Raw genomic sequence first — 24,184 nt, 5'->3', positions numbered from 1 at the left:
CGCACCGGTCCCCACCTCCCCCGCCCTCCCCGGAGCTTCTGCGCATGCTCATTCTCCCTCTTCCCGCGACCCGTCGCCCTTCGACAGCCGGCCGGCCCCAAAGCCCTCCTCCTCCTGCTTCGCGCGCGCGCGAGCTCGCGAGGCTGACGGGGCTGAGCCTCTGCCCGCAGTGGGGCGGAGGGAAGCGCGGCCTACGTCACTAGCGCCACCGCCGGGCCTCGCTGCTGACTGGGCGCTCCAGGGGAACCAGCTCCACGCCCTCCCTGCCCCCGGCCCCCCGGCCCCGGGCGCGCGCCCTGGGAGAATCCGGGGGGTGCTGGAGCTCCAGGCTGAGCTGCAGCCCCGACCCTACGTGACGGGGAGCGAGGTGTCAAACTCCGTCAGGTGGATGCTGTGACAGTTCACATCTTTGGCTTCGAATGAAATACATTGGATATAAAGGTTTGAGTACAACTTTTTCTAACAAGTGTAAATATCTCAACATTGTAGATTTGTCAGTTTGTGGGTTTGGGGTTTTGGGGTTTTTTTGGGGGGGGTGAGTCACATGACCTGGGTAGGTTACTACTTGCAGAATATATCCGAAAGCCATTAAAACAGAAACAGACCCACTTTACGATTCATCCAGTCCTACCCACAGCAAGAACCTGGGCCTCCCGTGGTTCCGGCATCTGAAATCACCTGGAGTCCCGGGGCTAGGCAGGTGGCCTACACCTCAAGGCCACCCTCGGGGCTAGCTCTTTTTTCGTTGCAGTACTCTCTTTACCTAAATTGTAAAAGTCTCCGTTATCTCCCCCCGACCCCCGCCCAGCTCAGGACTTAAACTAGACCTCTCTTCCCGTGGTTTGCTGCCTTTCTCCATATCCACCGTTAGCCCGAGGAACTGTCTAAAATTCAGCCACAACAAAGTGAACTCCTCCTTGAAGTCTGAAACCTTTTATCTTGAAAAATAAGAATTAAGTTTTGGCAGTGACCACATATGCACCAGTCAGCCGGCTCTCCCCATCCTTTTTCAATCTCTTTACTGTCTGAAAAGAAAATCTGCAAAGGACGCCGAAGTTCATGCTGTAGCTAAATCATCAAGTACTTTGGGCAAAACGCAGGAGGGTTGGAGCACCTGTAAAGGGTGTTCTTGGGGACCACCTTAAAATATACATATGTATATTTATATACGTATGTATGTGTCAATGGAAAAAATGTACAGCGAGAGAGGTGTGAGTTAAGTTTTATTTGGGGCAGAACGAGGACTGTAGCCGGGGATACAGGCTTTCAGGCAGCTCTGAGCAGCTGCTCTGAGGAGGTGCGGAGGTCAGTATATATGTGACTTTGGTGAAGGGGACGTATGTGCCCTTAAGCACACATTTTGGCAGAAAGTTGCTGCTGGTCACAAGAAGGTTGGTGCTGGTCACGAGGAGCAGGTGTCTCTGTTAATGATTTTAGTGCTTTTGTAGATGTGAGAAGATGCAAGAAATTGGGCTCATAAATTCTCCTGAAAATACCTAACTGAAGACCTGTTGTGCCAGTTTTTCCTGGAGCATGGAGGGCCTCATTCCTGATCTCCACCCTGAATTCCTTTCAGGGTGTGGGGAAGTTTAGCGGCTGCAGTGGCTACTGAATTCATTCTTATAGAACCAGAAGGCAAGAAACAATTTTTAGTTGGCATATGTATTGTCTGTTTGATGTCGCAACACAGGAGGAAAGGGAAGAGTCTGCATCACTAATAAGAACTGAGCCAAAACTCATAGTGTGGAGTTATCGTCTTCTGAGGATATAGAATTAATGAGATCTTAATTTAAGATTATAAAATAATCAGACTTAAAAGAGGCTTTACCACTTTGCCAATTCACTTTATTTTACAGATAGGGGAAACTGATTCTGCAGAATTAAGTGCCTTAGAGAGGTGATACCACATCTTCCTTACCTCACTATCAACTCCATACCTTTAAGGTTCTGGATGGGGAGATGCAGGTTACCTAATGATTACCAATAAGAGATTTGACATGATATGATTAGAGGTATTAGAGAATATGACTACATTCAATGAAGGGTTCATATCAAACTCTCTAAGCAGCAGCTCATTAAACTCTCACATCAGGAACTTTTAGTTAGTTTACACAGAATCAGTGGGGTTCTTATTATTACACACTACTGTTTACAACATGGTAGCATGCATTTAAAATATTCAGAACCTGGGACAGTGCCTAGCACATGGTGTTCATCAAATATTTGTTGAATGAATAAATGAATAAACTTAGAAAAGTCAGCATTTTTCTTGTTTCACATAATTTTTTTAATGGAACCTAAGTGTTGATTTCTGGAAATGAGAAAGTAAGACACAGCAAGGAAGGCCCAAATCGATAATGCACTTTGATAACCAGACAACGTTTCCCTTGCTATTCAGCTCAATTCAGTAAGCATTTATTTGGCATCTGTTATCTGTAATAATGTTCTGTGCTAGGCATTATCTACAGGATTTGAAGATTCATAAGGTCTAAGCTCTCTAGGCTAATACCTTGCATTCAACTTGTGTTTGCCTTGATAAAGCTAATGATAAACATAATGATATGTTGGAAGCGTATATTCTTAAGTGAATTGAACATTTCCCAATGGCCAAGGTTATGAAACCCAAAACTGAATTAATGCAGGTGGAAGTTGTGTAATTTCTTTCAGTATTGAGTTAATACACCGGTCAAGGAATGGTTTAGTCACATTCCTGCCAGAAATCAGGAAACACCCCAAATAAATTCTAGAGGTCTCTTTTAGCCCCGTGCCCTTACATGTGAAATAAATAACAATTCACAAAGAGTTCCTAGTTTATTTCTTACACACAAGTAAGGGAACACCCATAAGTCTTAGGAATCCTATTAATTGTCCAGAGAGGGCCCAGAAGAAAGCTTTTAAAGTCAATTAGAATATAAAATGATATTGATCCTTTGAGAAAAACATTAACTATGAGGACATCTTTCTCCTTTATTATCTTCCTTTCTCGCTGTACAGTACTATATCACAGAATCATATTACATAGGCAACCTAATTTCATCTCACGACACATTTCAGCAGCTCCAAACGCTGAGTGATGGGGCAGGTTTAAAAGATTCATTATCTGGAAAATATGGTTTGAACACTGGCTGCATCACTTACTAGCTTTAAAATGGGAATAATAATGGTACCTCTTCAGATTTTTGGCATCATTTAACTAGTAGTAATAATCAACACAGCTCCTTCCTCCTGCCAGACCTTGTGCCAAGTACAACATATTAGCTCATTTAATTTTCACAAGGATGGGTTGAAATTTCATAACACTAATTTAATAGTGTTAAATTTTATAACACTATCAGACACATTTTTTTTCAAAATCTATACACAAAACCTCACTTCTGCCCAAATCTTGTATCTTGTTCTTATACGCGCGCGCACACACACACACACACAGCGAAAGCACTGTTGGTTTTTTTGAAGAAGAATATAAAATTCTATTGGAAGAAATGACAGAAATAAGAGGAAGAAATGGTCGTGCATATTATTTTAAAATAGGTACTGCACTGAAATTTACTTGTTGAAATGTTTCTCAGAACACCTGTTAAGAGTCAAGAGACATTTCGATCACAGTAAATCAGAAAAACAAGGTATGTCCTATTTTGTCTCCGCAGTAAGATATGGCATACCTAGGGTGCCAGGTCACCATTATGGGGCTACTGAGGGGTCCAGCCCTGTCCAGAAAAGAGCAGAGAGATGCTCCATATGGGCAGTGGGAAATGACGTCCACCCACAGTCATGGAGGGTTAGGAGCATGTTTGAGATGGAAGGACAGGCAGGTAACTGCCCGTGCCTCTAGCTCCATTTTCCACCTCATCCTTGTTGTTTTCCCTCCACCGGTGCATACAAACCACTTACCTTGCAATTTCTGCCAGATGCTGCCCAGCCCACTCCCCACTGCCATGTAGCTCCTTGTTTATTATCCTAAGTCTTTAAAAGAGATAATACACGACATTTGAACTCTAAGAATTCAGTCTCTGAGGCCTGAATATGAGTGTAAAAAAGACTCTGCTAAAATCACACGCATACAAAATCCTGCATTTGGCAACACAGGAGACTCAGTTTCCCCCCTAAAAACCAGTGTCTGAAATTACCCTGCATCCAGTCTGGTCATATTATGGATGGAAGGCAAACATAAAACACATAAAATAGTGTGTTGATTAAATGCCACTTATAGATTCATAATGCATAATCCACACTAAACTCAATTCTTAAAGTACTTAATTGTTGAGCTAACCATCATAAAACATTGGATGCCAAGAACAAAATGGTGAAAATGGTATTTCACTGTATTTTATTGGCGATTTTCTGATTTTAAGTGAGGTGACACATTTTATGTGTGTGTGAAGGAACATATTGATTGCCTTTTCTAGGCACTTCTGCCCATTTTTCTTTTGGGTAATTTATCTTTTAAAACCTTACATGTAGGAGCTTTTAAATATTTAACAAATTAACCATTTGTGATATGTACTGTATACATCTTTTTCAGTTTGTCAGTAGCCTTTTAGCTTTAACAAAACTCTTTGGTCATGTAGAAATTTCTGATACTTATGTTGCCAGCCTTTTCTTTTATGGTATCTAAGTCTTCCGCCATGCTTTAAAATGTCTTCCCTTCTCAGATTTGATTTTTTTAAGTCTCATATCTTTTCTAAAAATTTTATGGGTGTCTTTGTTTACACCTTTGGTCCACTTGGAATTTTTTTAATGTAAAACGTTTAGTAGAGATCTAATTTTGTTTTTCCAGATGGCAACTGAATTGTCCCAAAACATTTATTGAAAAATCCATCATTTTCCCACTGACCTAAAACACCAGCTATATCATGTTCAAAATTTCTATGTATACTTGGATTTATTTCTGGACTTTCATTTTTGTCCTATCTATTCATGTGTCAGCACCATACTATTTTTATTTTCTTTAACTGTACAATATGCTTCAGGTTCTTCTAAGATAGGTCTTCCTTTTCTATTCATCTTTCAATTTTTTTCCTGATTAATCTTGAATGTGTATTATTCTGGAAGAACTTTAAGATCAGCTTCCTAATTCTAAAAATATTACTGGTTATATTTTCACTGAAGTCGTGTTACATTTATAAATAAATTTAAGGGATATTGAGATATTTTAATGTTTTATTTTATTAAGAAATTTGATTTTGAAAAGTTGTTGAATATGTCTCTTTTTAGCATCTATGGATATGACAATGTGATTCTTCCTTTGGTCCTAACTATATGAGGATTATATTAAAAATTTCCTAATACATTTTCTTTGAGTTTCTAGAGTTAATGCCACTTAGTCATGATCTCTCATTCTTTTAATATGCTACTTAATTCCATGTCTTAATCTTTTATTAGAATTATGTCATCAGTATTGTGAGTGAGATTGATCTGTACGTTTCTCTTTAGAATTGTGTTTAATTTAGTTTGTGGTTTTTATTTTTGCTAATTAATGTTGTGTTGGCTTTATACAAAATATTTAGAAGCTGTCCTTATTTAGATTTTTCTTTTCCTTCGGTGTTTGGTGAAATTCAACTGTAAAACTGCTGTCGATGCTTTAGGGAAGCAGCTCTTTGTCAGTTTTTTTCTAGGTAGTGTTTTTTCCTATGGCAGTTTATCCATTTCGATATTTTTTCTCTTCCTGATTTCTTTCTGTAATTTTTTCATTTGAACCATTTTTATCTATCTGATACAATTTTTAAAAGTAATTTGCAGTGTTAATCAATACCTCTTGCAAATCTTTTAACTTCTCCAACAAGTTGCTTATTTTGCGAACGTACACATTCTCTAATTTTATCTTAATTATATTTGCTAATCATTTTATATTTTTTCCAATTAATCAGCTCTAAGATGTATTTATCAGTTCTCTGTGTTTCTATATATTCACTTTTTTTCTTTTATCATTATCAGTTAGTTTCTTCTGCTATTCTTTGGATGGTTTTGTCATTTTTATAAATATTTAACTTTGAATTTGCCCTGAGCACTGCTTAGGTTGTATCGTGTAGCTTTTTTTTTTTTTTTTTTGCGGTACGCGGGCCTCTCACTGCTGTGGCCTCTCCAGTTGCGGAACACAGGCTCCGGACGCGCAGGCTCAGTGTCCATGGCTCACGGGCCTAGTTGCTCCGCGGCACGTGGGATCTTCCCGGACCGGGGCACGAACCCGCATCCCCTGCATCGGCAGGCGGACTCTCAACCACTGCTCCACCAGGGAAGCTCTATCCTGTAGCTTTTGATACATGATGTTCTATTAACATTTTCTGTTGTTATCTTCTAGAAATTCTGCCATCTTACTTTTGATTTCTACTTTGAAGTTATGTAAAAGAGAGATTCTTTTTTAACTTTCAACTTTCAAAGGGAGGCAGTTGTATATTTTTTTTAGCAGTTCATAGTTTAATTACTGTGTAGCCAAAGAATGTTATTTATACCATTTCCACTTTGAGGGATTTACCGATGTTTTCTTTGTAGGCCAGTATATGGTTAATTTGGGGAAGTGAGTACACAATTAAAGAAGGTTTATTCTCTGTTTTTAGGGAATAGTGTGGTCTATATGAATAAGATCTACCATATTTATTACGTTACTAAAGGTCTTCTATAATCTTACTTATTTTTGTCCACTAGATCTGCTTTAGGCTATACCTTAGGTTTCACTAGACCATGCTACATAACAAAGAAACTTAGAATCTCATTGGCTTAAACAACAAATCTTATTTCTTTCTGGTGTTGCATGAGAGCTGCAGCCCTGTTGTGGTTCCCCTGGGATCTACCTGGATAGTAAATATCTGGGGTAACTGGGAATGAAATGAGAACATCTGGCCCACTGTAAAAGTATAAGTTTGAACTGAAGTTAATAATTTTCATCACTTTTCTTTCATTATACTAATCATATGCGTTAAAAAAATAAGAAAAACACTGTCTCTTCCCTTAAAGACCCTAGCATTGGTTTAAGAGAATAAAACATGCATTAGAAACAATAGAAGACAGTTAACAATAACCTGTGACTGAGTATACACTAACATTGTATAATTATATATATGTAAATGTATGTTTATTATGTATACATGTATAATGTAATGCATAATATGTGTTATTATACATGTATATAGTATACATTTTAATATGTATTATATGTAACATATAGTAATATGTATAATAATATACATATATGTATTGTATATTGCAGGAATAATATATATTATATATTTTACATATGTTACATAATATATGTGTGTAGTCAGTAAATATATTACATATATGTATATATTTATATATGTAATACAATGCGTATACTCAGTTACGGACATATATATTTACTATATATATATATATATTCCATAAGTGCTGAGGGTATTATAAAAATAAGACAGGATGAATTAGAGCCTTCTTCATAGCCAAGGTCATGTGACCCAGTTCTCAGTTGGGGAAAAGGTAGTATCAAGTAGGGCACTCGGCTCCTTCTCTTAGTTTCTCCATCACTCCTGATGACGAAAGGAATGGAAGACTGTGTCTTAAAATCAAATTAACAGGGGCTTCCCTGGTGGTGCCGTGGTTAAGAGTCTGCCTGCCAATGCAGGGGACACGGGTTTGAGCCCTGGTCCAGGAAGATCCTATATGCTGTGGAGCAGCTAATCCCGTGCACCACAACTACTGAGCCCGTGAGCCTAGAGCCCGTGCTCCACAATAAGAGAAGCCACCGCAATGAGAAGCCCGCGCACCACAACGGAGAGCAGCCCCCACTCACTGCAACTAGAGGAAGCCTGCATAGGGCAACAAAGACCCAACGCAGCCAAAAATAAATTAAATAAATAAATAAATTTTAAAAAAAGAAATCAAATCAAATTAACAGATGTTGATTGAGCGAGGAGTAAGTTGTGCAATTGTTGAACAGATGTCATCTCTCATGATTAGGCCAAGAGTTCTACGTAACCAAAAAGTTGTACAACAAAATGCAAATTCCTCTCTGCAACCAGGGTGCATTTCTTGCTTCTCAGAGTCTGGCCTCCGAGGGAGCCTCCTCTTTTATTTCAACCTCCTTATATTTTTCCTGGATTTCCAAGCTCAAATAAAGTGCAGGGTAGTATTTCACTGTGAAATATGACACAGAATGCAATAGAAGGATGAATAAAAATTTAATTTACTCCAGCATGAAGATGAGGCAGTGAAAAATTTGTGTTTCATGTGAACTAAGAGTCCCATTAAAAAGATCTCATTTTAAGCAAAGTGACTTTTTTTCATGAAAAGACATTTTATCTTAAATATAGCAGTGCGTACATGTCAATCCCAAACTCCCAATCTATCCCTCCCCCAACCTTTCCCCACAGTAACCGTAAATTCGTTCTCTAGGTCTATGAGTCTGTTTCTGTTTTAAGCAAAGTGATGTTTTGTTAATGATCTTTTTTTCTTTCTTTCTGTAATTTCTGGGAAAGTTAAAGCAGGGGCAAGTTAAAGATGACCCTTTTTCCCTTTGCTTGTCCTTCTTCCTTTCTGAAAATCTGAACATGATGTGAATAGATTATTAGGCATTTTGAAATCATAGTTTATTCCTTTCTGTTCTTTGTAAGCCTTTGAAAAACAAGGCCATTTCCTTCTCATGCATATTGAGGTATAAGAAATAAGGAGGAAAAAATAAAGCCATGTATTTAAATGTACTTAGAAATTGCTGAGTGGACCTCAGTTGGAAATTCACCAGTAAAAATACCATCATTGCTTCAGTGAGTAGCCAGTTAGGGCTTAACTGTTGAACTATCTGGGGAAAAAATATATATATAATATGTACTTAAAAAATCTTTTGTCAAAAGCCTTGCCTGGTTTGAAGTCATCAAGCATGTATGCCAACAAGATTGATACTCTATTTGAAATCAGAATGTTTTCTTTCACATTTGGGTATTTAAGACTACTTTGATAAATATTTGGCACACTTTTTAAAAATGCCCTCAATGGTACTAATGTTTATAATTTAAGGGTGGACTTGGCATTTGGAAAGAGTCAGAAGTTGCTTGGTGTAATGTCAGTTGAGTGGCCAGCCTGGCAAGAAACATCTTTTGAGTAAAAGTGAGGTGTGTCATGAGTGGTGAAACCTTTGTGTAGTTTGGAACTACCTGGTTTGGAAGAAAATTAAAATGTATTTGAAGTAATGGCAACGCCATTAGAATAACAATCTACCTCCCAGAGTGTCTTCTCTGAAGAATTATATCATTTTGGAACTATAAATGGTAGTAAGTCATTAAAACATGCAATCTATTACTTTATAGCCACATCTCATGAAATCTTTCATTTGCCCTGGATTTGGTCTTTGATGAAGATATATATTATCTCTAAATTCTTTAGCCTGTTCCTCTCTCTGGAGATTTTATTTATTTTCTGTGTTTAAATATGCACATATAACTCTTACTTAAAAAGAAACAATTGGCCCTGAACCAAGATGGCGGAGTAAAAGTACATGCTCTCACTCCCTCTTGTGAGAGCACCAGAATCACAACTAGCTGCTGGACAGTCATCGACAGGAAGACACTGGAACTCACCAAAAAAGATACCCCACATCCAGAGACAAAGGAGAAGCCAAAATGAGATGGTAGGAGTGGCGCAATCACAGTAAAAGCAAATCCCGTAACTGCTGGGTGTGTGACTCACAGACTGGAGAACACTTGTACCACAGAAGTCCACCCACTGGAGTGAAGGGTCCGAGCCCCACGTCAGGCTTCCCAACCTGGGGGTCTGGCAATGGGAGGAGGAATTCCTAGAGAATCAGACTTTGAAGGCAAGTGGGATTTGATTGCAGGACTTTGACAGGACTGGGGGAAACAGAGACTCCATTCTTGGAGGACACACAGCAGTGTGCGCATCGGGACCCAGGGGAAGGAGCAGTGACCACAGGGAGACTGAACCAGACCTACCTGCTAGTGTTGGAGGGTCACCTGCACAGGCGGGGGGTGGCTGTGGCTCACCATGGGGACAAGGACACTGGCAGCAGAAGTTCTGGGAAGTACTTCTTGGCATGAGCCCTCGCAGATTTTGCCATTAGCCCCACCAAAGAGCGCAGGTAGGCTCCAGCGTTGGGTTGCCTCAGGCCAAACAACCAACAGGGAGGGAACCCAGCCCCACCCATCAGTAGTGAAGCAGATTAAAGTTTTACTGAGCCCTGCCCACCAGAGAAACAGTCAGCTCTACCCACCACCAGTCCCTCCTATGAGGAAAGTTACACAAGCCTCTTAGATAGCTTCATCCACCAGAGAGCAGACAGCAGAAGCAAGAAGAACTACAGTCCTGCAGCCTGTGGAACAAAAACCACATTCACAGAAAGATAGACAAGATAAAAAGGCAGAGGGCTATGTACCAGATGAAGGAACAAGATAAAACCCCAGAAAAACAACTAAATGAAGTGGAGATAGGCAACCTTCCAGAAAAAGAATTCAGAATAATGATAGTGAAGATGATCTCCCTGTGGCTGCAGTGGGGGAGGCCCCCCCTGCCAATGCAGGGGACGTGGGTTCGTGCCCCAGTCTGGCAGGATCGCACATGCCGCGGAGCAGCTGGGCCCGTGAGCCATGGCCGCTGAGCCTGCGCGTCTGGAGCCTGTGCTCCACAGCGGGAGAGGCCACAATGCTGAGAGGCCTGCATACTGCAAAAAAACAAAACAAACTAGCAAACAGAATCCAACACTTGAGAATGGGAGAAAATATTTGCAAACAAATCAACGGACAAAGGATTAATCTCCAAAATATATATAAATAGCTCATGCAGATCAATATTAAAGAAAGAAACAACCCCATCCAAAAATGGTCAGAAGACCTAAATAGACATTTCTCCAAAGAAGCCATTCAGATGGCCAAGAAGTACATGAAAAGCTGCTCAGCCTCACTAATTATTAGAAAAATGCAAATCAAAACTACAATGAGGTATCACCTCACACCAGTTAGAATGGGCATCATCAGAAAATCTACAAACAACAAATGCTGGAGAGGGTGTGGAGAAAAGGGAACCCTCCTGCACTGTTGGTGAGAATGTAAATTGATACAGCCACTATGGAGAACAGTATGGAGGTTCCTTAAAAAAACAAAAATAGAATTACCATATGATCCAGCACTCCCACTACTGGGCATATACCCAGAGAAAACCATAATTCAAAAAGACACATGCACCCCAAAGTTCATTGCAGCACTATTTACAATAGCCAGGTCATGGAAGCAACCTAAATGCCCATCGACAGATGAATGGATAAAGAAGATGTGGTACATATACACAATGGAATATTACTCAGCCATAAAAAGGAACGAAGTTGGGTTATTTGTTGAGACGCAGATGAATCTAGAGACTGTCATACAGAGTGAAGTACATCAGAAAGAGAAAAACAAATATTGTATATTAATGCATATATGTGGAACCTAGAAAAATGGTACAGATGAACCGGTTTGCAGGACAGAAATTGAGGCACAGATGTAGAGAACAAACGTCTGGACACCAATGGGGGAAAGCCATGGCGGGATGGGGATGGTGGTGTGATGAATTGGGCAATTGGGATTGACATGTATACACTGATGTGTATAAAATGGATGATTAATAAGAACCTGCTGTATAAAAAAAAAAGGTGCCTTCTTGATAAAATGTTTAAAATAAAAATGTAAAAAGAAGCAATAACAACATTTACCTCACCATATGTGTGGTTTTTCTAGGACCACTTTTTCCTTTCTTCCACACCAAATTGTTCAAAGAAAAAAATAATATATGACAATATATAACTGGGCTCTTCCAGTGGGGCAGACACTGTGCTAAACATTTTTCCTATTATATTGCTAACCCTTCCTATAATGAGAGTGTTAGTATCCTCACTTTAAGGATGAGATTACCAAGAATATTAGTTTACTGGAGCTGCCATAACAAAGTACCACAAAATGGGTGGCTTAAAACAACAGAAATGCTTTTTCTCACAGTTCTGGGGTCTCGACGTCCAAAATCAGCCCTGTTAGCAGGGCTGTACTCTCTCAAGTTTCTAGGAGAGAATCTGTTCTGTGCCTTTCTCCTAACTTCTGGTGTTGCCAGGCATCCTGAGTTTTCCTTGGCTTGCAGTTGCATATTAATTCCAGTCTCTGCCTCCATCCTCACGTGGTCATCTTTCCTGTGTGTGTCTCTTTCTGTGTCCTTTCCTCTTCTTATGAGGACATCAGTCATATTGGACTAAGGGCCCACCCTACTGTGGTATAACCTCATCTTTACTAGTTACATCTGCAACAACCCTATTTCAAAATAAGGTCACATTCTGAGGTTCTGGGAAGGACATGAATTTGGGGGGATGCTATTCAATCCAGTGCTTGGAGACTTAGGTCAACTTCTGTGTGTTAAGTTGCCCAGTCTGGATGGAGCCAGGATTCAGGTAGAGTTGCCATCAGACCCTGTCCTCCTAACTGCTTCATTATTCTGCACATGTCCACTCGCTCATCACCTCATAGCTCCTTCCCTCCCTTGTCTATGTGATCTGGTTTCCAGTCCCAGATCACTATTAACTCTTCTCCTAAAGTCCTCATCTTCTCGCTCCTTCACCTTCTTCCAGCACTGGTGACAGCGTCCTCCTCCTTAACCACTCTGCTGCCTTAGTTATCTGGCAACACTATCTGAGTCTCACCTACATCCCAGGCCACATGTTCGCTCTTGCATTGGCTCATTTTATTTGTCCTATGCCCTAAATGTGGGTGGTTTCCAACTTTCATTTCTCTGTTCTCTCCTCCACATTCCTTCTTTGATAAATCCTCATTCTCTTGGCTTCAGCTGTCGCTTCTATATCATTGACTAGTAAATCTATGTCAATCTACTTCTTCATGCTGTCCTCTTCCCTAAGTTCCAGCCTCATACCTCCCAATTCCTTTAGACAAGAAGTTCTACCATCATCTCTGACTCAGATTGCTCAAGATCAGGTAGTTTTCTTTTTTGGAAAGCTCTTATTGGTCCTTCCTATTTGCGATGACACTGCCCTCATTACCTCATGGAAGGATCACTACAGCAACGCCCTGGCTACCTTGCCAGATGCCAGTCTCCACCCTTCCCAAGCACCTTTCATAACCTTGCCCAATTAATCCTCCCAAACCAATTTTCATCCTATTATCCCTCTGCTCAGCAATTCCCTATGTTCTTCATGTTTAAAATCCTTTGACTTCTCTTTTTCACCATGCTCACCCAGTATTATTTCCTATGGCTTCCAACGCTAGTAAGGTTAATTGCTCCTCTGCAAACCTGAATGTATTCTCATCTCCATACTTAGGCTTATGTTGTCTACTTAGCCATTTATCCTTTCAAATCCTTTGTCTTCCTTCAGGTCCCGAATCAAATCAACTCTCTAGGAAGTTCTCTCTGACCATTTCAGCTTCAGTTCATTTCAGTGGATCCCCAAGAAGGGAATGACAGAAAAGTTGTCATAAATGCAAGATATACTCTCTCTCTGTATCCTCTGTTCTTAGCTTCTTTGTTTACTTTTTTTTTCCATTTCTCTCTCCCCCATCTCAGAACTTCTAAAAATCAGCATACGCATCACTCTACACTGTCTTGTTTTATTACTCTTGCTCTGCATCTCTTCCCAACTACTTTACCAGGTAAAGGAGGGCAAAGGCCAGATGTGTTTTTTTTTTTTTTTTGGCTATAACACCCATATCACCTAGCAAATGTTGAATATTTATTGAATAATTTTTGTTTGATTCACTTAATTTAATAAAGTTTCACAATAGTTTGAGAGTGTGAAGAAACCAAGTTTCTAAAACGTAATGTGTCCTACAGACTGGTTTTCTAAGCTAAAAGTATTTCACCCAAGGTAGAATCTGCAATATGACTAGTAAAGATAATTTTCTAAATCATGTGATGAAACATTAATATCAGGACATTTTAGGGTTGTGTTAATTCTCTGCTATCTTTGGTTTTCTAGACATAGCCTTAGAGCTACACTAACCAATACAAATTATATTGGTAATACTGGAACTTTTTTATTAGCAATGTGAGTGAATTTTCCCTCAGTCACTAAAAATATGTCATGTAAATGTATGCTTCACCCAAGGCAAATTTCTGAAAACAGAACTCATTGACATTCAGAAGCCAAAAAATCTCAAGTGCTTTATTCTCACAGTATTAAAATTATTGACTACCTCGGAAATAATAGTAAGACAAATAAAACTTGATTTCCTTTCTAAGAACAACGCAAAGGAATTAGAATTAAAAACATCTGCAGGGCTTCCCTGGTGGCGCTAAAAAAAAAAAAAAAAAAAAAAAAAAGCTTAAAAAAAAAACATCTGCAGGAGTCACTGAATATCAAATCCTATGCATTTTCTGACAATGTGCTCTCTCAAATCAGGAAACTATACATAAAAGTTTGACATTGATGTTTCAAAAGAGCAAAGATGATCTAGGTAACTCTACAGTCAGCACCTTAGTGAGTGAGCAGGGAACACTACAAGTTTACAGCTAACATGGACCCTCAGATGGAGGGAGTAGATCAGAGAAAGGCCATCATCCATAGGCAAAGCCAAAGGATATACTGATCATGAATATGTTAGTTGTTTAAGGGATATAACTTCCCATAGTCCATACTCATTTCTGTATTATTTGGGCCCCTTTAACAAAAACTTGATTCAACAAAAAAAAAGTTAGAAGTTGGTATTACAATGATTGAGGGGTTTCACAGAACCCAAAGGCAGGAACGCAACTGGAGTTCTGGAAGGAAGTGAAACCAGCAATTAACAGCTGGCAGAATCCAGGAAATGCTCTTGGTCCATATCTGCTTCTCCGTTTTGCATTTCCTCTTGTCTTCTTTCTCTTTGAAGACTCCGTTTCTCTGGCCTTCAGTCCACAGTGTGTGGTACAATTGCAGGCAAACTTTACTCTGGACTTAATTTCGGAATTCCTGTGTGAGAGAGTAATTGGCCCATTTAGTTCAGGTTGCCAGAACTTTAACAATCACTTGTGGCCTTAGAACAGATTATCTACTGTAAATTTGGCTGCCTGGAGATTGCTTCTGTGGTTTTTCTTGTAACAGCATACTTAAAAATAATTTTGAAATGCTCAGTTTTCTGACCTGCCCTAAATTTCATCAGGGGCAAGAGAACAACTAAACATATGAAATAAATTTAAAGTAACAGTTTAAATTTAAAATAAAATTTGTTCCATGATTGCTTCCCTGAGTCATGCTTGTTCAATAGTACAGTTACATTTTAGATAGGGGATTGTGAAATGGACAATTGCCATGGAAGAAGAGTCATTTATGAGTTTGGCAGATACTCCAGAAATAGATGTCTGTTGGAAGTGCAGTTTGGATGTAGCTTACAGTTAAAATTTATGTCTTCAGGAAATGCAATTACAAGTGTCATAAAAAGATGTTAAAATGAAAGCTAATATCATCATATTACATGCAAACAAAAATAAAATCTCAGAGTCTTGGAGAAAGAAAATTACATGCAAAATAATATTAGATTAAAAATGCAATATACAATTTTATGACACTATATACAGAAGATTAGAAAGACCAACCCAAAAGGTCAACTTGGGTGATTTCTGGTTTTCTTGTGTAATCATGGGTAATTTTGTTTACTTTATACTTTAACATATGAGTTGTCATAAGTGAAAAACTATTGCTTTTAAAACTTAAAAAGGTTATTTTTATAAAAAGAAAAATAACACTTTTGCAGTAGGAATATTATTATAATAGTGGGGAAAGTGCTTTGATAGGCTAATGTATAAATAGAAAAGAACAACACATCAGATTAGTGTATTGAACAAGAGTAATGCTGAAGAACATCCAGGTTCCTTTTGAATAAACATTTCCCAGTTGAATATCTAATTATTCCAGTACCTTTCATTAGAAAGATTTTCCTTGTCCCCCAATGTATTGCTTTGGTACCTTTGTTGGAAATTAATTGATTTTACGAGTGTGAGTCTATTTCTGGGCTCTCTATCCTGTTCCATTGATGTTTCTCAGTCCTTATGCCAGTATCACACTGTCTTGATTAATGTAGCCTTAGTAAATTTTGAATTCAGATAGTGTAAATCCTCCAACTTTGTTCTTCTTTTTCAGATTTACTTGTGTCTTCTAATCCATTAACATGGTGCATATGTCCATTTATTGGGGTTTTCCTTAATTTCTCTCAGCAATGTTTTGTAATTTTTAGTGAAGAGGTCTTGCATGTTTAATTTACTTCTAAATTTTTATGTTTTAGTTGCTATTGTAAATGAAAATTTTTAATTTTATTACCATTAAATCAGTAAGTTATAAAAGAACAATTGATTTTAGAATATTGACAATGTATCCTGCAACATCTTAAAATTTGCTTATTAGTTCTAGTAGTTGCTTATAGGTTCTCTAGAATTTTCATACAAACACATTAAGCTCTTTACTTCATTTTATTGCCCTAGTCCACTGGCTGGGGCCTCCATTGCAACGTTAAGTGGAGACATCTTTGCCCTGTGTCCAGTCTGAGAGGAAAAACTCTTATTCTCTCACCACTGAGCATTATATTAACTGGAAGGTTTTCATAAATATCCTTTTATTTTTCTGGCCATACCGCACAGCATGTGGGATCTTAGTTCTCCACCGGGGATCGAACCCATGCCCCTGCGGTGGAAGCGTGGAGTCTTAACCACTGGACCGCCAGGGAAGTCCCCCATAAATATCCTTTATCAGGTGAAGGAAGTTCCCTTCTATTTCTGGTTTACTTAGATTTTTTTGTTAATATAATATCATGAGAGTTTTTTAAATTTGTCAAGTACTTTTTACACATCTATTGAGAAGATCCTATGATTTTGTTCCTTTTATCTGTCAATACAATGAGTAATATTGATTGACTTTTAAATGTGAAACCAACCTTGCATTCCTGGGATAAACTCTACTTTGTCATGGTGTATCATTCTTTTAATGTATTGCTGGATTCCATTTGTGAATATTTCGTTAAGGAGTTTTGCATCTATGGTTATAAAGGATTTTTTTGTAATTTTCTTTAAAAAAATAAAATTTACGTTTTGTTTAGATTAAAACACATTGTACAACATTTTTCTCACCAGAATAACAGCAATAATTTCTGTATTATTTTTATATAAGCAAAGAAAAATTCCTATTTTTCCCAGGTAATTTTTATAAATCAAAACAAGGCAGGGCTTCCCTGGTGGTGCAGTGGTTGAGAGTCCGCCTGCCGATGCAGGGGACGTGGGTTTGTGCCCCGGTCCGGGAAGATCCCACATGCCGCAGAGCGGCTGGGCCCATGAGCCATGGCTGCTGAGCCTGCATGTCCAGAGCCTATGCTCCGCAACGGTAGAGGCCACAACAGTAAGAGGCCTGTGTACCGCAAAAACAAAACAAGAACAACAAAAAACAAACAAACAAAAAAACAAGGCAGTAGGTATGGTCATGGAGAGAAAAAACAGTCAAATAGATGGTCAGTAGCCTTGGCTTCTGATTCTATCTTGACCATGAAACAAAAGTGTTCAATGTACACCTGCTAGAAAGACTCAGCTAAGGTATAAATTCGACAATGATTGTAAATAACATCCAGAAGAACCACAGTGGATTGCTTTCTATTCGAACTTCAATTTTCTACTTAATGGAGACAAAATCTACATTGCAATCTCTGTTTGGTGATCTCAAAGTTTATTCTACTTGTTGGTAATTTCCTCAACTGCCCATTACAGATTTTTAACCACATACTAAAACACCTACCAGTCAATGGTCAGTCCTGAGCTTTATTGCAGTATTTTTTGAAATATATTCCTTCTCCCCACACCTCTCCAACATTTATTTCCTCAAAGAACTGGAAACTAAAACCTAATAATTTGATTCATGGCAGTAATAATGTTCTATTTCAAGTGACTCAACTAAAATTTTCCCGGAGTACCACCAAGAGAAATCACAGAGAAATGAAATGTTCTTTCAATGCTGTCTTCTGAAATGAGAGGTTTTCAGAGAGTAAAAGTTCAAACAGTCATTTAACCAGCAGTTTATCAATGTTTAATGCATTCAATGGAAGGCTCAGAAGCAAATAGTCAGTGATTGAATGGCCTACATACACCTTAGAGCTTTTCCTCCAAATATCAACTGTAAGGATAAAACCAATTTTTAAAACTTCTCTTAGGTATTTTCAGTGTTTTGTACGCGGGCCTCTCACCGTTGTGGCCTCTCCCGTTGCGGAGCACAGGCTCCAGATGCGCAGGCTCAGCGGCCATGGCTCATGGGCCCAGCCGCTCCGCAGCATGTGGGATCTTCCCGGACCAGGGTACGAACCTGTGTCCCCTGCATCGGCAGGCGGACTCTCAACCACTGCGCCACCAGGGAAACCCCCAGTGCTCTTTTTAAAGTACTTGTAGGAAACTCTGGCTTAAATTCATAGTTTGATATATGTGTCTACCATTAAATTAAGATCATATTTTATATCAAGATTTATGTTAAAGTAAAGTTATTTGACCTCTGGTCTGTTGAAATATTTCTTAATTATGCTTAAGATGCTTTCATCTAATTTCATTGCTCTCATTCTCAAACTTCATCAAGGAAGAATACGCAGGACCTTCAGCCATGCATAGACATTAAGAAAAAATTGAAGTGAGACAGGTAGGGGGCTTTGTACATGGTTAATGGAAGTTCTGTGTCCTTTTCTCTGTGTTTTGTTTGATTCTCCAACAATGAAGGTTGGCAGAGAGTGTGTTGGGAATGGATAAGTCACTTTGGTACATGTTGGCATGGTGTTGAATGTGAGCTGTTCCAGGACTGGTGCTATAAGACATAAGCATTTAAGAACTGTGAGGTACCCATACATTTGTTTTCTACATCTGTCTCTATTTCTGCTTTGCAACTAAGATCATTTGTACCATTTTTCTAGATTCCATATATATACATTATTATACGATATTTGCTTTTCTCCTTCTGACTTACTTCACTCTGTATGACACTCTCTAGGTCCATCCACATCTCTACAAATGACGCAATTTCATTCCTTTTTATGGCTGAGTAATATTCCGTTATATATATGTACCACAGCTTCTTTATACGTTCCTCTGTTGATGGACATTTAGGTTGCTTCCATGTCCTGGCTATCGTAAATAGTGCTGCTATGAACATTGGGGTGCATGTGTTTTTTTGATTTATGGTTTTCTCTGGGTATATGCCCAGTAGTGGGATTGCTGTATGTATGGATACCAGTGGGGAAAAGGGTGGGGTGGGAGGAATTAGGAGATTGGGATTGACAAATATACATTATTGATACTATGTATAAAATGGACAACTGATGGGAACATGCTGTATAACACCGGGGAGCTCACCTAGTGCACTGTGGTAACCTAAACGGAAGGGAAGTCCAGAAGGGAGGAGAGGGGATATCTGTATGTGTACGGCTGATTCATTCTGTTGTGCAGTGGAGGCTAACACAACATGGTAAAGCAACCATACTCCAATAAAAATTAATTTTTAAAAAAACCTAAGAAAATTTAGAAAAAAAAGAACTTGTGAGGTGCTATTGTAAGAAAATATCTTTAACGTCCTGCATAATGTCTTTCATTGTTGGGATACTAATTATTTGTTTATACTAATTCTTAATGGTTAGTTGAGATTATCTTGCTGAGCCCAGAGGAAGTTCCAGGAAATTCCATTTAAATATCAAGTTTGGTGCTCAATCATGGCTTTCTCAAATCAAAATTTACGATAAACATAAATATTTTCCATCTCTTCATAGAGTGCAACTCTGCTGCAAAGAAATATTGGACATGCGACCCTGGAAATTTTTTCCAAAGGTTATTTTAAAAAATAGGATATTTTTATGAACAACAATAATAATTAAAACAAAATCTGTTGCTGCACTACAGAGAACAAAAGCTCAACCAGCTATAAAGTTATTCTATCTAACATTCGTTAGATTCGCATCATTATTTATACCATCTAAACGCAAAACGAGTATTTACAGGAGTTCTACAAAATTTTCAAAAGCATCATACCCACCTATTCATTGAGACTGGCAAACTTCCTTCAGTTCATGTGCCTTTTATCCTTCACTGTTCTGAAAGAGGACAGGTATTACATTGTTAAGTTCTAAAGTAGTTGTGATCAACAGAAAAAAGAACAAACATCTTTAATTTCTCCCAAAGCAACAGATACTCCCACAACAGACGCTGCTTTTGACAACTACGTATTTAAGGCAGAGGAAGAATAGACTGTGTAGATATTTTGGGGTTGTTTCTCTAAAAGTCTAGTTACCATGAGTTGAGTTTGGGAGAAAGTCCACTAGACATAATCTAAGCCAGACCACATCAGTGCTCTATGTTTGTCCCCCACTCTTCCATTATCATAGTGTGAAAGTTCATAGCCAGAATTTCTGCATCAACTTCAGAAGGTAGAAAGCTCATATTCCTCTGTCTGGATTGAGATTCATTGATGAACCTCACCAGTACTGGTGATTGCTCCTCCCCTACTATGTCCATCTTATTATCAGTGATAATGGAAGAGGTGAGCCTCTCACTTCCCTGTTTCTCTCCAATGGCACTCTTGCAGTGTCCAGCACCTATTTCTGCTGTGTTTTCAAAAGGATGGATGTGTAACTGCTACTGTCTCGAAGCACTTTCTCAGAACTGCCTCACCAGAATATCCTCTGCACTCCAGCAGGAGAAAAGATATCTTTAGAGATTTTGTCAGCTTCATGTTAATCCAGACTTGTGCTTTATAAAAATCAAACTTCAGATGAAGATTTTAGCTGCTCCTTGTTTTCTTTCTCTGCGAAGTTTAAGGATAAAAATGCCTTCAAATCTTGTTCTTTACCTTCTTCCTGTGCGTTGGAGTGGTGAGGATTGCTATGGTTTCTTTATTTCTGAGTTTGTTCCTGTTCAGAAGTTTTACCATTTCTTTTTCTGTTTGTGTTCTTATTTCATGATCATTCAGTTATTTTACTAATTTTCAATGTCTCCACGTGGATTATTCAGATGACTGGTGAAATCAACTACTGCTGGCATAGCATAATCTCAAAGAACTCCTTTTTAAGTACTCGTTCTACAAACCATAGGTTTCTTAAAGCATTTGGCAGTATTGTTTGCTTAGCAGATCAGGTGTTTTATCTTCTAAGTCACATATCTTACATTTCTTCACCCACTTCTGGCTTCTGTCCAGATCTTTCAGGAACCTAAAGAAAGTCAGATTGGACTGCATTATCTTCCATGTTCAGTTGGGGGCTGTGCAAAAGTTTGATATTGTCGCCCACCAGCCAGCCAGCCTGCTCTTCCCTCCCCTCCCCCCAATTCAGGGAAGCTTGTCTGCCTGTTGGTAGTGGAGGAAGGAAACTAAATTAGGTGGGCAGTTTGACATGACTGGTGTTTTAATTTTCTTTTTTAAAAATGTCTGTGTCAGATTTAGTATCAGGGTCATGCTAGCCTCATAAAACACATTGCAAAGTGTTTCCTCCTCTTCTGTTTTGGAAAGCATTTGTGTAAGATTGATCTCTTACCTAAATGTTTAGCAGAGTTCACCAGTGAAACCATCTGACCCCGATGTTGTATTTGAGAAAAGATTTTGATAACAAATTCAATTTACTTAATAGGGCCAGTAAAATTTCCTATTTCTTCTGTGTCTGTTTCGGTAAGTTGTTTTATTCAGAAATTTCATCTAGTTGTTGAATTTATTAACATAAAGTTGTTTACAATATCTGTAGCATCTGTAGTATATTTACAATATCTGTAGCATCCATAGTATATTCACACATTTATTCCTGATATTGGTAATTTTTCTTATTTTTTTCTTTATCAACCTATGTAGGGCTTATCAACTTTGTTATTCTCTCAAAAAGAAAAAAAATTTATGTGTTAATTTTCTCTTTCATTTATCTATTTTCTATTTCATTGATTTCTCCTCTTTACTATTTCCTTCATTCTACTTACTCTGGATTTACAGATCTTCCTCAACTTACAATGGGGTTATGTCCCAATAAACCCATTGTGAGTTGAAAATATCCTAAGTCGAAAATGCATTTAATATACCTAATCTACCGAACATCATAGGCTAGCCTAGCCTACCTTAAACATGCTCAAAACACTTAACAATAACCTGCAGTTGAGCAAAATCATGCAACACAAAGCCTATTTTATAATAAAGTGTTGAATATCTCATGTAATTTATTGAATACTGTACTGAAAATGAAAAACAGAATGGTTGTAAGTGTATCAGTTGTTTACCCTGTGATTGTGGCACTGACTGGAAGCTGCAGCTTGCTACCGCTGTCCAGCATCCCAAGAGAGTATCATACTACATATCACTAGCCTGGGAAAACACCAAAATTGTAAATTCAAATCCTACTGAATGCACATTGCTTTTGCACCATTGTAAAGTTCAAAATTCGTAAGTTGACCCATTGTAAGTTGGGGACCGTCTGTACTTTGCTCTACTTTCTCTAGGTCTTTTTTTTTTTTTTTTTTTTTTTCTAGGTCTTACTGTAGACTCTTAGGTCATTGATTTTATACCTTTATCCTTTCCTTATCTAGGCATTTAAAAGCTATAAATTTTCCTTTAGCTGTAGCTCACAAATTTTGATATGCTATATTTTCATTATAATTCAGTTTGAAATATTTTCTAATGTACCTTGTCATTTTTCCTTTACCCATAAATTATTGACAAGTATGTGGTTTAATTTCCAAATATTTAGGTTTTATCCCTCCTACATATCTTATTGTTGTTGATTTCTAACTAATTGCCTGTGATCAGAAAACATAGTCTATATTATTTCAATCCTTTAAAATATATTAGAACGTGTTTTATGGTCCAGCAAATGGTTTATCTTGGTTAATATGCCATGTGCACTTGAAAAGAATGTTTATCCTGCAATTGTTAGGTGTAGTGTTCTATAAATGTCAATTAGGTGAAGGAAGTTATAGTGTTACTGAGATCTTTTGTCTATTTGTTCTGTCAATTGCTGAGAGAATTGTAATTGTGGATTTGTCTCTTCCTTTAATTATGTTACTTTTTCATCTAATGTATTTGAACCTCTTTTATTAGGCACATACATGTATGATTCTTATGTCTTAATAAATTTATCCTTTTTATTGTTCTAGTGTGTCTCTCTTTATCTCTAGTAATACTCTTTGCCTTGGCATCTGTTATATCTCATGCTAATCTACCTATTCCAACCTTCTTATGTTTTCTGTTTGCATGATTTATCTTTGGATATCATTTACTTTCAACCTCTTTGTATTTTTATATTTTAAGTTCATCTCTTATGGAGAGATTATGTTGGGTCTTATTTTTTTTATCTATTCTGAGAACTTCTGACTACTATTTGGAGTGTTTAGTCCATTTACATTTAATCCAATTATTGATATGGTTGAGTTTGGACCAACCATTTTACTAGTTGTTTTCCTTTGGTCCCATCATTTTTGTATTTGTTTTTTTGATTCTCTGTTCCTACTTTCTTAATTTCTTTTGATTTAATTGAATCTTTTTGAGAATCCCCTTTCAAGGGATTGTGGCGTTTCAGTTATATCATTTTGCATTATTTCAACTGGTTGCTCTAGGAACCACAATATATACAGTATCCTTAATTTTTCACATTTTTCTTACTTTTAATATAGGACCATTTCATACAAAATATAATGGTCTTTCAAAAAAATATAGATTTTTAAGCTCCTTTCTTTATTTTTTAGTTTTCTATATTTCATCTACAAATATTATAAATCAAACAATAAAATGTTATAATTTTTGCTTAAACAGTCATACATATTTCTAAAAAACTACAGAAAAAAATCTTTTATATTTAGCCACACATCTATCATTTTTGGTACTTCACTTTCCTCTGAACATTTGAATGTCCCTTTGGCATCAATTTTTCTCAACTGATGAACTTCTGTGGGTTTTTTGTACTGCAAGTCTGCTGATAAAAAGTTCTCTTAGTTTCCATCTATCTTTATTTTGCTTTCATTCTTGAAGGCTATTTTCACTACACTGAATTGACTTTTTTCTTCTTTCAGCATTTTAGAGATGTCATTCCATTACCTTCTTGTATCCAGTGTTTCTGACAACAAATCATTGTTAAATCATATCATTCCACTGCATGTAATAAATTAATCTGTAGCTAGTCTGCAGTTGCTTTCAAGAGTTTCTTTTAAACTATGGCTTTTAGAAGTTTGACTCTGATGTGCCTAGATATGCTTTTCTTTGTATTTTTCCTGATTAGGGTTTACTGGACTT

At 37.8% G+C, this 24,184-nt stretch overlaps 1 protein-coding gene and 1 pseudogene across 1 annotated transcript in view; one reads left to right on the top strand and one right to left on the bottom strand.

The window, feature by feature from the left end:
* The first annotated feature begins 294 nt into the window (after nt 1-294).
* Nucleotides 295-24,184, top strand: part of NEDD9 (neural precursor cell expressed, developmentally down-regulated 9) — a 281,456-nt gene continuing 257,566 nt past the window's right edge. Inside the window, exon 1 of the mRNA XM_024763725.1 lies at nt 295-441. The gene's annotated coding sequence lies outside the window, so the exon portion shown is untranslated. The remainder of the gene's footprint in view (nt 442-24,184) is intronic.
* Nucleotides 18,360-24,184, bottom strand: part of LOC112412403 (52 kDa repressor of the inhibitor of the protein kinase-like) — a 38,313-nt pseudogene continuing 32,488 nt past the window's right edge.

Source organism: Neophocaena asiaeorientalis, unplaced genomic scaffold, assembly GCF_003031525.2.
Source record: "Neophocaena asiaeorientalis asiaeorientalis breed wild unplaced genomic scaffold, Neophocaena_asiaeorientalis_V1.1 scaffold427, whole genome shotgun sequence".
Classification (NCBI taxonomy): Eukaryota; Metazoa; Chordata; class Mammalia; order Artiodactyla; family Phocoenidae; genus Neophocaena; species Neophocaena asiaeorientalis.
This window is presented reverse-complemented; position numbering and strand designations above follow the sequence as displayed.